The sequence below is a fragment of the Corvus cornix genome, chromosome 4A, assembly GCF_000738735.6.
Source record: "Corvus cornix cornix isolate S_Up_H32 chromosome 4A, ASM73873v5, whole genome shotgun sequence".
Classification (NCBI taxonomy): domain Eukaryota; kingdom Metazoa; phylum Chordata; class Aves; order Passeriformes; family Corvidae; genus Corvus; species Corvus cornix.
In genome coordinates this window covers 5,284,775-5,300,615 of record NC_047058.1, presented here as the reverse complement: position 1 = coordinate 5,300,615, position 15,841 = coordinate 5,284,775, and positions in this window count along the sequence as shown.

Here is a 15,841-nt window from a genome sequence, read left to right as displayed (position 1 = left end):
TCATGAATATGTTTTAAAGTCACCAATCTGTCAAGCTCAACCGGACAATTCCCACCACGCAGGCACTGCTCATTTACAGCCAGATCCTCCTCAAGGAGGTGCTCAGCTCTATAATGAGGGAGGACTCATCATCCTGTTTACAATCAGGGTCAGTCCACACCTCAAACTGCTTCCAAAACTCCTGCTGACTTTAATAGCCCCAGGATTTACTTGGAGAGACTCTGTGCAAGCAGCTCTTGCAGGGCAAAAGACAATTTTTCTATTAAATAAAAGTTGTCCCTTACCATATTTGTCCTGGAGTTGCACAGTAAATTAGAAGTTCTACAACTCTGTATTACCAGCTGTAAAAATATTACCTATGTTATCATCCTTGCCATTCATCAGGGTTAAATAACTTGGGTTTGACAAGCAAGGAAAATAGCACTCATTTTTCATTACCATTAGGTGAAATACGAGCAAATAGACTGTCTAGGCAGGTAAATTTCATGATTATTCCACAACACTGTTTGCCATGAAGTCAAGTTAAAAAATACTCCAATTCTGGCACTGCAAAAGTAGACAGAATGTACAAATCTTAAGGAAATCTCCTTTACTGTGCACTGCAGCTGCCTGTAAAACTCATAAGTAGTTTGTTTTAAATCAGTTGCTTCAAGATTATGTGGTTTGATGATAATAAGTAAATATCTCAAGGTTCTGTATTGTGTGCTGCCCCTCTCAGGGTAGTAACATCAGCTATTCTCTGTAGGTTTACAGTTTGATGCCTCCCTTAAATTATTTTTAAAAAGCAGAAGTGGTTCTGCCTGCAGCAGGTTTTGCCATTTCACACTATGATTTGATTGGTGTAATTAATTACAGCAAGCACTTCACCTTCTTCCCCCGTCTTCTCCCTTACCCCAGCACCGCACAGCTCTGTCAGCTTCTCAGTACTGAACTTCTCTGGGAATGAAAAACTTGCTGGTTTTAAAGTTGCCGTTTCTTTGGTTGTAAGTACTAAAATCAAACTGTAACACAGTGTATTGTTATAAATAAAGTATGTAATTCGTGCTATTATGTCTAAAACTGGAATGTAATCAGACCATGTAGAGACAGTTTCAAAATCCCTCCACCAGCATGGCTGAGGGAAAAATTTCACAACACTAAAAGAAGTTCTCTCACAATAAGTGAGGATTCCACCTCGGTGGGGTTGGATCTTATCACCGGGACATTTGCACCATGACGACTTGATCACCACACTCTGATATCTACATCTCATCTGATAAGGAATCGGACATTCCGGGAACTAAAAATAACTGTTCCAGGAACCAGAGATGGCCCATCCATCAGCAGAAATAGCCCTTCCATCACCAGAAATGGACAATTCATCAGACCCAGGAAAGGCTTTGTGCAGCCCAACTCCGGGACAAGAAAACTTCATGAATATGCTAAAATTACGAGAAGAATAGAATTAATTCGGACTCTGCCCAAAAACTGTATAAGAAGGGACCAGCCGAAGCAGCAGTCGTGAACTTGGGAGGTCTGGTGTGATAGAGATCAGATCTGTGCGTGTTCACCCAGCTCCGACCCCGGGCTCGGGCGGCTTTTCTCCATTGTGGCTTTCTGTGTGACTGATCTTTCGGCTGCGGAATAAAATCTATTTCTTTATTAAATTTAATTTGGCTGAATTTCTTTACTTCAGTATGAAAATCTTCCCTTGATTTACTTCGACTCCTACCAGAATCTAAGGTGCTCACAGGATGTGAGTGGATTCAGTAGCGCAAGAATTTTAACCTAATGAGGCTGATGTGCAGTGACGTCCAAAAAAGTACAGCAATGACCAAACAATACCTCTGCCTGCTCCCAGTGCCCCTGAATCCTGAAATAAACTAACCATGGAACCTCCCTGTTCTATTCCACTCTGCAAAGTTAATTGCACAATTTCTCTGCTGAGACTCCCAAGTTATGGAAAGGTTTTTTTAACATTCAAAAATTAAGATCTTCACATCAAAACCCTTGCATTCTGTTTCTGCTCTCTTTCCTACAGCTGGTGATGCATACTCCAGTGGTCTCTGACCTACCAGCACACAGACCATTCCTATCCCAGGGAGTAAGCTGTCTGTAGAATGTAGATATTGATGAACTCAGCTGCAGCAGAGGCTGGCATAGCCTGCAGACACAATTATTCTCGGATCAGGATTTTTCATAACAATATCCTGTGCACTCCATTTTTCAACAAAGAAAAAAGTACATTTCCTCAGAAAATTTGATGGCCAATATCAGCAAATATATCAGCCTAGATAAAGGTAGAAAATTCACATTATTTGGGCATCAAAATATGCAGAAACAGTATTTTAAGAAAATAATCAACTCACAGATTTCCATCTAAATGGAAACTCTTCCTTCTAGTCATCATCATGGTGATCTTTATATAATAATGTCAGTGTCATAATATGAACTCCCTCCTCATTACAAACCTGATCTTTCCTGTAGGCCTGCCTTCTACTTACAATCCTTAGGAATTTACTTCCATAAAAAGAACTACACAGGGCATGAAGTGAGAGTTTCAGGAGGGAAAACGTCACTTGGTAAAAACCCCATCAAGATAAATTCACTCACTCATGAAAAGAAGAAAGCTGATCAGTGAGTGACCTGCAGCAAGGAGCAAAAAGATGTGAAAGGGTAACTTTGAAATTTCATTTCTATGCTATTTTCAACAACTCAAGAAAGTTCTTGCATTATCCAGCTTTTTCTCCCTGACTTGCACAATGCAGCGACTGCCCAACGCTCACACACTCGGTTTCCAATCCTAAGTATGTTGAAGAGAGATTGAGATGGAAATGGAAGGATGCTCCTTTCCCTGTGTGTGTCTCATGAAAACCCGAAATATTATAGAAGAATCCAAGAGCCTGAGCTGAGTCTAATTGAAATTACTGAATTACCATTATCTTACATTCTTTCTGATTTGTTAATCACTAATGAATGCCTTGAACAGTGTAAATGTAAGAAATGTTAGTTAAGGAGATGATCCCAGGAAATTTAACTGCTGTTACACATCTTTCTAGAGTGAGGTGATGCACTTCGAGCCAGTTGTTATTCTTAGCACCAAATTACAAACTGTGTAAGAAAGAGTCACAAGCAGAGCTAAAAGTTAAAAAGATCCTTCTTTGCTAGAGAAGAGGAGAAAACCCCGGTGAAAGAAAGTGCTGACAGAGTGTCACAGTAACGCAGTAGTGACAGCAGCACTGCTGGCTCACGAGGCAGTAGGCAGAAAGAAAAATGACAGCAATGAGCACCAGGTTCTAACGCTCCACAAGAAACCCCAACCAGATGTAAATCAACTGTATTTTTAACAGAGATGCTCACAAAAATGTACTTCAATCCAGCAGCTAGAAACTTCTCCTTTTCCAGTCATGATTTCTAAAGCATTTATCTTAAAATCTCCCCATGTGGGAAGTGAAAAATCAACTTGCAAACCGCACTCAGGAGCAAAATGTTCTGCTACCCTTTAATCTGCATCTTATCAATGTTGAAACAAATGATACTAGAAAGGAGTAATCAGCAGGAAGAATGATCTCAGCGAAAAAATGCAGTCTCTCCTGTTTGACACTTCTATATAAAGCATCCGATGAGGTGGAAATGAACCACTCGAACTTGCAGTGGAGAGTTTTCTCACCTTAAGGCACGAGTCTGAACCCAAACTATTTCTGAATCGTTGTTTGTTTTGGTTCGCTTTTTCCCCTTGGTTTGGGTGTTTTTTTGGGGGGGGGGGGGATAGAGGGACTTGTTAATTGTTGGGGTGGTGGTTGTTTGGTTTGGGGTTTTTTTAATATGAAGAGATCTTCATTGGCTTATAATTATATTTAATATTGATTACATTTAATGCTATTTGTTGTCTCAGAAAAGACAAAAAACTAAAAGCATGGACCTGAAATAATCCTCCAGGAGAGGTTCTGCCCCACCTGGGACAGCCTCTGACACCACTCCTGCTCTTTTTGTCAGTCCTGGCAGCAAAGAACCTGTGCCTTTAGCGCTGCTATCACAGCAGCCTCTAGGAAGTCAATTCAGTTATTAATTACATCAGTGAGCAACCAGCTTACAATTAGTGAATTAAGGTTTCATTAATTATGTCCTGGATTACCAGCTTTTAGTCATGAAAATTAACAGTGTAATTATTCAGCAGAAAGAAATGATCAAGCCAAATCCAGTAAGTGACCAATTTCACTTCAAAGAGCACGCTTGAAAAAGAGAATGCAATAAACCAGGACCACATTTAACAATATCCCATTTCTACTCCAGCTGCTCCAATTATTTTTTGTCTTTAGCATCTGGTAACACTGCCAATTTTAGCATTTCAAAACTAACATTATACCCCGACTAGGTACCTCTGTTAATTTCTAATTGAACAAATTGATTCCAATGTATCCAGAGATTTGCTAATTAAAATGACTGATGGTCAATACCTAAGTCATTTATAGTTCTTGTCAAAGTATTTGTCTTGTTCCTGACTGTATTAGGCACATTATGAGATATTAAAATGTATCAATGACAAACTTTGAGGAGCTAATTGATGAAGCCTGTGTGTTATTCACTGGTTTTGGAAAGAAAGCAAAGATCCTGCACATCATTCAAGAGACCGGTGTCATCCAAGCATCTCCATGGAATTAGCATCATAAACTACCACGGAATCAGAAAGATACATGGGACAAAAGTAAGCAATTAAGCCATGTGTCCAGAACAGCAAAGCTGGTAGCACAGCTGTGCCAAGAAAATCTAGGGATTTATGCAAAATATCAGCAATACGTGCAGCAAGAATCATTGACCAATTACCAGCAGTACCACCCTGTATCCAACCTGAGAATTCACAGCAACAGCCCATGCCCTGGGACTTGAGCAGTGAAAGAGCACTGGTCACCAGGAACTAATGAATAAAGTAAGTCTGTGCACAGATTCACATCTTGCATCCCTCTTGCTCCCATACAAGATCTTCATCCTAATGCAGGAAATCCCACTACACATGGTCTTGACTGCCCACTCAAGCACTGGGTTCAGAGCTTTCCTAAGCAGTTAATTCCAGAAGAACTACAGGAACCTACATGCACAAGTGGGAGCTAAACACAAAACAGAATCTTTTGATTCTTTTTTAAAAGAGATTCTTGGCTCAAGTGTCCCATAAAAGGCTGGACTGAGGAACCTGAGTTTAGGAGAACGATTGCCAGTGATGTGACCATCAGCAGGACAAGGCCAGGGCAGGAATTCAGCAAGGTGAAGACAAAAGCACATGCTGACAGCTCAGACCTATGGAACTTCCTCCTCCCTATGCACAAGAAGTCTGAACCAGCATTCCTGGCATCTTGTAGGTCCACTAAAGTTCAGGAAGGTGTTTTAAGATTTAAGAGATCATATTTTATTCTAGAGACTAATATTATTTCCTGGGAATAGTATGAAGGATTCCAAAAAACCATGTACATGTAATGTCAATGAAACTAAACCACTATTTAATATCCAAGAAGTTAATCAGAAGCTGCCTTGGAAGAATTTTTTCTGGCTGCTGTGTTTTCACCTTTTGATTTGGAACATTCCATTGGCATAAAAGGATTGGCTTGCTCAGGAGTTTGTTCTGCTGTCCACCAAAATCCTCCCAAAATATAAAGTCCATCACCTCTGCAGGCAACTTGTGCCAATGGTTAACCATCCTCAGAATGCCTAAGTGCCAATGCAGAAGATGAATTACCAGCTTGCAGGTGCACTTTTAACTGCTCACATGGAATAATCACCACATCACATCTCATGAAATGTCTCTGAGAAACACAAAGATAGAAAATGAAACCCAAAACAGCAGACAGGACAGTCCTGAAGAGTCTTTTTCCCAGTCTTATGCTAAAATATTGGTTATAGTTGAATGTAGGTTGGTTGGGTGAAAACAACACAAAATGATTTTTTTTTTTTTAAGTCAGTTGTATTTTATAAAACTTTTTAGCACTGACACTTCTATACTTACCCATTATAACACAGAAAATTAAGCTGTGACAACTGCACTGTTCTGATTAATGTAAATAAAAGGAAAGAGTGCTGCTCTGGATCTCAAAATCTTTCTGAGCAACACAGACTTTAGTAATTCACAGTTTGAGAAATTGCAATTTCATTTTCACTAACAAAAATTACATGATAGAGCCTAGATTGAATTAATTTTATACTTCTGGGAAAACCAGCAAACAATCTTTTCTGCAGCAGACTAAAATAGGAACAACATTGCGCAGACATTGCAACAACATGCCAATTACCATGGCCGAGTCTCTGGTGAAATATATTTCCAATTTTCAGAGTTGAAAGACCTTCAATAATGGTAATTAAAGATGTTCTAATGCTCAAAACCCTAAACACACCAGGGATGGGAAGAGAGATTAAACAATTTCCAGTGACTTAGCATGGACCTGATGTTGCAAAATCAAAGTGGGACCCTGGCAGAGCCCACATGGCCTCATTTCCAGGCACCCTCTGGGACCTCTGACTGCCAAACCATGGCTGGGACCTGTTTTCACAGCTCATTAGGCTGAACACACCAAAATCACATCAGGGACTTTCCTAACAGTCTGCCAGCACAGAGAGTCGGGTTCCAGCACCCAGGACTTCTCTTAGGAGCATTTGAATTGAGGATGCATTCAGCCCTTATTTGCATTTTTACCTATTTCACCCTCAGCTTGCTTTGTTATTGAAAATGTGCATTCTAGGTCCTTTTCTGTGTCTAAATTGGACAAATGGAGTGATAGATATTAAATGATTTCCTCAATGGCACAACTAAATTTGATTTAAATCAGTAAAAAAAAAGTCAGTAGGGCAGATCACCAATCACCATTAGTTCAAGTCCTCTCTTTTAATAGAATAAGCAGCCTCTAAATTGAGAGAAATTGCAGTGGAAGTAAAATGTGGTAATTGAGTTCATGTTGTAATCTCCTTCAATGCACTAATATTTCAATGCATCCAAAGGCAGAACACACTAAGGCATGTTTAACTTCTCTTCCATATACATTTTCTTCCACAGCAGGCAATTGAAAAGCCACACAAAAAGAGCAAACTCCCCATGTTTGATTTGCTGGATGGTTACTAAGAAGAATCCAATCTATTCACTTGCAATTTGTATTTATAATGTATTAATGCCCAAAGCTCAGCCATAGCTTTGTATTTATCTTCTCTCCCCAAAGCAGACTACAGCCTGATTTTTATCCACACTTTCTACATAAAACTACAGAAGTATCCCATCCTCAGAATGGACATGCAGTGTTACATAGATCAAATACCAAATACCTTCAGAGAAACTTAACACTGTATGATGTCACAAAATATTCCAAATGATTGTGCAGGTAAGGACCCCAGTCCTACAGAGTGTTGTCCTCGAGACACATCCTTTAAATTCATGTGTGAGACTTGGATGTGCATAAGGGCCCCACTCCTGCAACCTTTCCGAAGAAAATCCCTTCATTCAGGGGAAATCTGATGAGAAAGCAAAGATTATTTATCAAAGATAAAATAGTATTGATGAAATACAGGATGTACAGCATGAGCACACCTGTGGAAATGCCTGTGACATTTAATTTGGTGCCTACATGATGCCATGAAGATTTTTGCCTTTTCTTTTATACCCCTGTTATACCTTTTTACAACTCCTGTATTCTCAGTGCTTTTTGCCTACATTCTTGGCCTTCTTTGTCAAGCTAAGAGACTAAACATTTTAGAAGCTTCGTAGCCAGGGATCAGTGTGCCCCAGAGCCCAAGGTCCTCTCCAGAACACATCCTGTAAACCAAGATAGAACCATCCAGGGGAAGGTTCCTTGAGGAGGGGGGGCTCACTTGAGCCTCTCATTGGGGAATCTTGGATAGATCTGCTAATTAGTAACACCTATAATGTTATACCCAATGTTGGGGGAACAGACATAGACTCGGCGGGGTGCATCTCGGTGCACATGACCTGGCCGTGTGCACCTAAGGATCCTTAAAAATAAACACCAAGGTAAAATCCCTTTTCCCTTTCTAACCGTGTATGACTCTTGATTTTAAGACCAGGAAAAGGCACCATACAGGACAAGGCTGCAGTTAAAGCCCTGCTCTGGTGGGGAGCAGCAAACCCAAGTCTGGGCAGGGCTGGAGAGGACAGAGGAAGGAGTTTTCCACGGGGGATCTGTGCTGGAGTCACCTGCTCTGCCAAACCTTCTCCAGCAGCACCTGCAGCACACAGGGAAGGTCAGAGTGCACCTGAAGTGGTGTGAGCTCCTGAAACCATGGATTCATCCCCCATGGACACAGATTTAGTGTCTGACGAGGGAGTCACTACATTCAGCTGATTTTTATGTGGCTTAAAATGTATTCTTTCCACTCCATCAGCATTTGACAATGGGCACTGAATCTTCCTAATCAGAAAAGATTTTACTTTAGGACCTGAAGCTCTCATGAAAGCTCGGCATGTGCTTCACAAATGTGACCCACCTTGGTGGGCACATAAAATATTTGATGCTTAAATATGCTCTTCCTTTTAGAACAGTTTGTATTTGTCAGTTGTTCAGGGCAGTCAGATTTATTTTCATCAGGGTATATTTGGGGGGGAAAAAAAACCAACCAACAAATCAAAAGAAATATGGTTCTGATCCAGTGAGTTTTCAAATTGTGAGCCAGTAATAGAATTCTGGGAGAAAGAGGGAGGGAGGGAAAAATTAAAAAGAAAAAAAACCCCAATCCCTAAACATTTTAAAGCATGAACTCAAAATCTCCATTTAGTCATTTATCTTTGAAACTGCATTTACTTTTATTTACAGCATGACAGTGTTAAATCACAATTTCTGAAATAATCCATTATAGTAAATTATTAAAATCCCCAGATGAACTTTTCAGATAGTAGTTCTATCATATTTTATGGGATAAGTGGAAAAGAAAGCTGTGGAGTAGAGTCAAACTACTCCTGGTCTAAGACCATTCACAACAAAAATAACTGTACAAGAAAAACCCACTTTACTCCCAGCCCCTAAGTCAGTAGGCTGGAAAATACTTAAATACACAGGAAATCTTATTTCCTAGACAAATTTTCACCATGTTCCCTGGTTAGACATCTTCCTGCATCCCTGTTGATTCCCAATAACTTCCTGAGCAAGGAACTGATATTTTGCCAGGAGAAATTTCTCAGAGTTTGCCATCAGATGCTTATTACACACATTAGACCAACTCTACTGCACTTGCAGAAAAAATTCCTTCTGGGTTTTCTGGGCTAAAAAACCCTCCCCAGCTGCAACTACCCAAGATCAAAAGTGAAAGATTAAAAGCTGTTGGTCATGAAGCCTCCTGCTGTTTCAATTCTTACTCCAAATCTGAAAAATACCTCAGCATAAAACCAGAGTCACCTCTCTCCCTGTTTAGTGGCTGAAAGAACTGCTCCATTGCTTATATTCCATCTTTAATTAAACACATCAGAAATGGTTTACAAACCACAGCTGGACCCTGAAAAACATTTAACATTTAATTTTCCCTTTTCTTCACCAATTTGATAAATGGCTTTAAGAAGTTCAATAATACAGGAAGAGATACATTAGAACTTGTTGAGCTACCAAGAATTCTGCATCTTTTCATTTGATCCCACACAATTAAAACACCAAGGTGGCATTAAATTTTTATGGAGATTGATTCCCACAGATACTTCAAAGACTTTTTCCCCCTCACAAGGATATAATTACACACAAAAAAACCCAACAACTTTCTTTTCTAAGAAAGCCAAGCTTTCTACATAGAAACTTTTGCTGCTTGCCTGGATGAAAATAACTGTGTTCTAAAGTTTTGAGAGTCTATCCTCAAAATATCCTCATTTTTATTAAACAATGAAGCATATTGTTATAGCATTTTAATGGTGATAATATGCTGGAAAGACTTTTGACAGAATTACTTGCAGCATCCTGTAGCCAAATTTCTGAGATTTGGACAAGATAAATGGACTATGAGCCCCTATAAATGGCTGAAAATTGTCCAGGCTGGTCAAACAAAAGGATTTTAATTAAGAGTCCTAAGTCCAGCTGCCAATCAGTACCAGAGGCATGGGTGGCAGTGCTCTTTCATATGTTCAAAGCATATACATAATTTACTTCCTATTTATCACTAACAAGTGCCAGGCAGCAGGAGAAGTTGTACTCAACTAAAAGCATGGCTTAAATATTAGCTATTAAAAGTAAAAATAATTAAAATAAATGCTTTAATTGCCTGTGTAAAAGTCCAATTACAGCTGTAGAACCATGAAAACTGAGTGGTGAAGCTATTAAGTACTAATACACCATTGTACTTACTACAAACAACAGAACAGCTCAATTAACTCAGTTTAATTACTGCAAACCAGTATAAAATGTATCAATTTACTACATATTAAGTCAACAGTTTAAAGTGCAGCCAAACACTGATGCACAAAAACCCACAAGAGATGAACAAGTGATAAAATTTTATTCTGAACAAATGAGCAAACAGTAAATGCAGCAGCATTTCCAAATTCACAAAGCTCAATCAGATAAAGCCAATGAGACAAAAATGATTAAACTGAATTTTTCTCAAGGAAAAGGGGTTGTTATTTTTTAAAATCTTTCTATAATGTAGAAATGCAAAAGACTAATCTGGGTATAATTTTCAAGCCTAAATCACCAATTCTTAAAACTTTTAGTTGTCACTTTGATTCATTAAGATTGATGAAGAGCTGTTATTGATTTTGGGGAGTAAAATCCTTTAAAGCAGCTGTACACAAACAAACAATATATTTGGACAGCTTTTCCCACAGCACCTCTGTCCACTAAAACCTCCTGCTCCTCCTCCCTCCCCCAAGCTCTTTGGGACAGCTCCATTTTCGATCTGGCATGTGATGAATTTGAGTTTTTACTTCCCTCAACTCTCTAATGGACAGCAAAGTGTTGAATTTAAGCTAGCTCAAGATTTTCTCGAAGCAAATAGAACTTTTTTTTTAAGCAGAAGGATAAAAAAAATTAGTGTCCAAATTTGCATCCCAGCTGCAATTTCCTGCATTCCATAAAAAAAAAGAAAAAAACCAAACCAAAAAAACCATTAAAAAAATCTACTTCAGCAAACTCATTTGTTCAGTAAAATTCAGGGCTTGGACTAAAAATTGTAAAAATCCCAAAACAAAACAAAAGAAAAAAAAGGGAAAAAAAATATTTGCTGAAGTGATGATTAAGGGTGGATAATGTCACACGTGGCAAGAACATCCTACCTACAGATTTTCTAACATTCTGTTCAAGAGGGAATATCTAGAAACAGATTTCTAGGTCACTGACCCACCTGATATTAAAAACTGTTCTGAATTTGACATCTTCTACAGCAAATATTCAATTCTGAGCTCAAACTCGGGAAGAGCGTTCTTAAACAATCCTTTAAGACATGCCTAGAAAGGTGTAAAGCTGGAAGGCAAACTCACTTATAGCTGCACTCAAAGACACACAAAACAACCCCTTTGTCACTTTGTCACACTTGTATAAAATCCTGAGAATTTCCTGAGAACTGCACAGAGCCTCCAGTCAGTCGGGCTGGCTGCAGCATGAGCTGATTTGGGCTGACTTAAATATTCCTTGTGAGGTCAAAACTCGGTGTAATCTGTTTGTTAGCACAGCAGAGCTGAGACAGGAAGCCCAAGGAGTGAACATCTGAGTTCTCACAATGGTGTGTGTGCACTCAGTGCTGCTCACTCCTCATACCGTTTGCAGGAACAGGTCGGGCCTAGATGTATTCCAGTTATTAATGTCAGAAAGAAAGGCCTTGGCTGTATCAGGTGTGTGAGAGCAGCCGCCAAGGTGCCACCTCCCCTAATGCCACCCCTGCCATGCCCAGCACCTCTAGCATCCCCCAGGGGCACGGCTGGGATTGCCTTCACACAAACAAACATCCCAAAAACCCCACAACCCTCCTTCCACAGACCAGCCAGCCAACACCAAGCCCCAAAGACAAGCCCAAACCCCAAATCACTGTCTGTTCCCAGTGCCACAGATCTGGACACCAATTCCTGCCTGGCAATTCGAAAGCAAAATGCATTTGGTGCTGCAGCAGCTCGGTGCCTGCCCAGTATTGAGGGGGGTGTTGACCCCAAACTGGCACTGACAGCGTTCCTGTGATACAAGAAACCACAGATGATGCTGACAGAGAAACAACCAAGTGGGACAGACAGGTAGAAGGACATCCTATTCTAAAACACTTGATTGTATTCCACTCAGTTTACTCGTCCAAGTAAACCCACCCTGCAGAACCATCCATGCAAGAAGGGACAATCCCTTGATGTTTAACCAGAATCATTCTGAGTAGAGTCAGTGGAAACACTTGTGTTTTATTTGAAGCAGCATTTTGTCTCCTGAAGCACTGTAGCATCACAAGGCAGGGCTGGAGAGTTAAACGTGGGCAAAGCTTAAGCTTATAACTATTAGCCTCGGATCAGGATGCTTAAACAGAGTAGTCTCTCAGTGAACAGTCATCTTTATAATAATTCAAAAGATATTGCATCTCTGAATGTGGAAATGAAAATAAAGAGTTTGCACACAACATAAAAGGAGAGGGAAAAGGATTTGCTCTGCTTTGCAGACACAGACGTGTCCAGGATACAGCTGTACAGGGACAGAGAAAATGTTTCACTATTGCTTCACCAACAGGATGGATTTTAGGTGCTCATTTATAAGATTTGATTCTGGCTGATCTACTCTCCTCTTCTGCTCTCCATTGTTAGAACACTAAAAATTCTGCATAAAATTCTGCTGGCTCAGCTGGAATATTGATGGAAACGTGTGTTTTCTTCTATTTTTTTGTATTCTCACTAACCTAGTTTTCACTGCTTGCTAAAGTAGGCAACCCAGAAGTTTTGTTGTGCAAATTCCAAAAACAATGTCACACCACTGGTACATCAAAATTGACTTCTCAGTAATAAATACGTAGAGTCAGTAATGATCTCCAAGTCATTCTTCAAGATTATTCCACTCATCGTTCACAATACATTAGAGGTGAGTCTAATGTGCCATTAAACATTTTCAAGAAAAAAAAAATTACTTTCCCTGAATACATTATCCTCTGTGAAGTATTTATTCAGAATGATCGAGTAAATTTCAGCACTTTTTTTCCTCCTGTGTTCAAAAAGCTGATTATGGCCAGTGGGATCTAAGGTATCAATAACATTTCTAGAATGCCTAAAGCACATCCACTCTTTTTTTGTTTCTCTTCCCAGTAATCACTGCTGCTCCCAGTATTTGCTCTATTGGCTCACATGAGCTCTCCACCTGTTTTAATCTGCTAACTGCCACACTAAGATTTATTTTGATTCTTTCAAACCTTATATAGAGGTCAAAAGAAGAACCAAAAGTCTGACACCCAGCATTTTGTCAGCAAATTACCTTGCTGAAGGCAAACTATGCAGTCCTGTCAACCTTGCTGCTCCCTTGAAACACATCCACCAACTCTTTTTTTTAATTACTTGCCCATTGGCAGAATCATGGAGTGCTCCAGTATCTGTACAGCTTCACAACTTTTTTCTGTACAGTGTTGATGCCTGAATTCATGCTAGCCTCCAAATTTGTTATTAAAAGTTCCATAGATATGTTGCCTTGGAATTATTACAACTACAGGGATTTAGAAAATGTCAGAAAACATTCAGGTGCTCCTGCATGAATTGAATTTTTCCAATAACTACCATAAGAATACATGAAAAGAAAATTAGGAAAGAGCCTTAATCAAGAATATACATATCATAAACCAAGCAAACACAAAAGTACTTTTGTAAAAGGATGCCAGCAAAAAGGAAGATCTCACGGATCTTTTTGCAATTTCAGTACAAGAACATTTGGGAGCAAACAGCAGAAGCAACTTCCCTCCTCTGCACCTCATGGAAGAAGGCACACCCAGTAGTTCACTAGATGTTTACCAGTTTAGTTATAACTATATCCCAGGGCCTTTTAGCCTACAAGATCTCCAGAGGAGGAAAAAAATAAGGAATTAGGAAGAAAGGTGGCTACTCCAGGCTGCCCTGTGCCACCACCACCACCACCTTTGCTGCTCTCTACTTGGAGCACCAGGGTGGCTGACTCCACTCAGGAAGCAGCACGGATTTAACAGCTGGGAAAGGAGAGAAAAAGGCAGCAAATTCCTGTAGGAGTTGTTAGGATGCTCCTGGTGGAAGAAAAGATGCCTGGGAGGGGTCTGAGAGCCACAGGGTTATGTGTGGGTGAAACAATTCATTGTACCCACTTCAGGGGCTACTCGAAATCACATTACAATTTTTACAAAGTGCAAATAAAAAACTCCACCTAGAAGTACTGTTCTTTCCCCCATCACCATCCTGCCTTTGTAAGGCTTCTGTAGAAATCAGCAATATTCTATTCATGCTTTTTAAATATAATCCATTTTCCCAGCAAAGTTTTATTTCTCATCTGTGCTAGCAATGAATTTGCACTCTGTGATTCTCATTTTTAACTTCTCCTTGCTACTACAGAGACAGAGAACTTTCAAAAATTTCTAGTGAAATGTCATTTTGGGTGTCTTTGATAGTGTTGAGCACTAGAAGCTTCAGAAAACCCTTGGGGATATCAGCAAGTGTTTCATAAGTTTAGCAGCTGAGTTTTCACACCAGGCTGCATTTTTTGTCTTGTAATCTAAAAAGTCTACACCTGCACAAGATCATCAGTTTCTGGTTTCCACTGAGCTACCAGATGAAAATACTTGTTCCACAGCAAGCAGTAATGACACTCTGTCCTTCCTGCACTCTCTTCTGGAGAAGCAGAATGACAACTGGGATGCCTCAAACTTGCGCAAATCCTCTGCAGAAATTGGTGCCAGTGGAGGGAGGACAAAAGGACAAAATATATGCCACAAACCATCTTCAAGTTTGAAGGTTAAACATGAAATAAGGTTCAGTTTTTCACATCTTTTAAATGGATGAATATCAGTTTGAAAACCTGGTATCAGCTGCTTTTCATACAGAAGCAAATAAAAAGCCAGCTGGGAAAGGCAAATCCAGAATTGCTGCAGGACATATTCAGGAACAGAATTTCCATCCCTGCAAGTGGAATTTACTCTCCATGTTCCTACTCTCCTACTGCACAACTGATGAATTCCTTCCTTTTACCATAACGTATTTACTAAATCAGCTCTGGCCCAGATGACAGAATTTGGACCAAACCTTATTATTTAACTAATCCTTTCAGTCAGCAAAGAAGCTGGACATTGGCAAGTAAGATATTAATGAAATATTATAAGGTCTGAGTTCAAGGCCAGCTACAGAAGTTGTGTATGTTTTAATATCCAGTGATTGGAGATTACTGTGAAACATCCATCAGGGAAGAGAATATAAGCATTCATTTGCTTCCAAAACAGAGCTCTCCCACCTCAAGATACTACCACAGGTTCTGCTCTAGAGGACTTTTCACTGGGATCTTAAAAATTCCAAAGAGCAAACAATTGGGGTTTAGTCTGTACTTTAGTTTTGAGCATTAGTAAAGGACATTCAAGATCTCAAGTCAGGCAGACAAACCGTGGCCATAAGTAAATTTAGATGAGAAATCAGAAAGAGATTTTAACCATTGGAAAGAGAGAGCTTTGTAATATCCTTACAACTGAAAGACAATAATTAAGCTACTTTTAATCAGCACAACTGATTTATTTTCATCCAGACAGAGCTCTTACATACACAGCTGACTAATAGCTAGGGAGAGGCAAGCTCGAAATGGAAAGAAATTTTTCAGCCAATGTTTCCAAATTTTTCTACCCATTCATTTTGGAACAAAAGGCTATGTGTGTATGTGCTCCATAAACAATTCATCAATTCAAAACAAATAAATGCAGTGTGTATATTTCAAGCGTGTGGTAATTT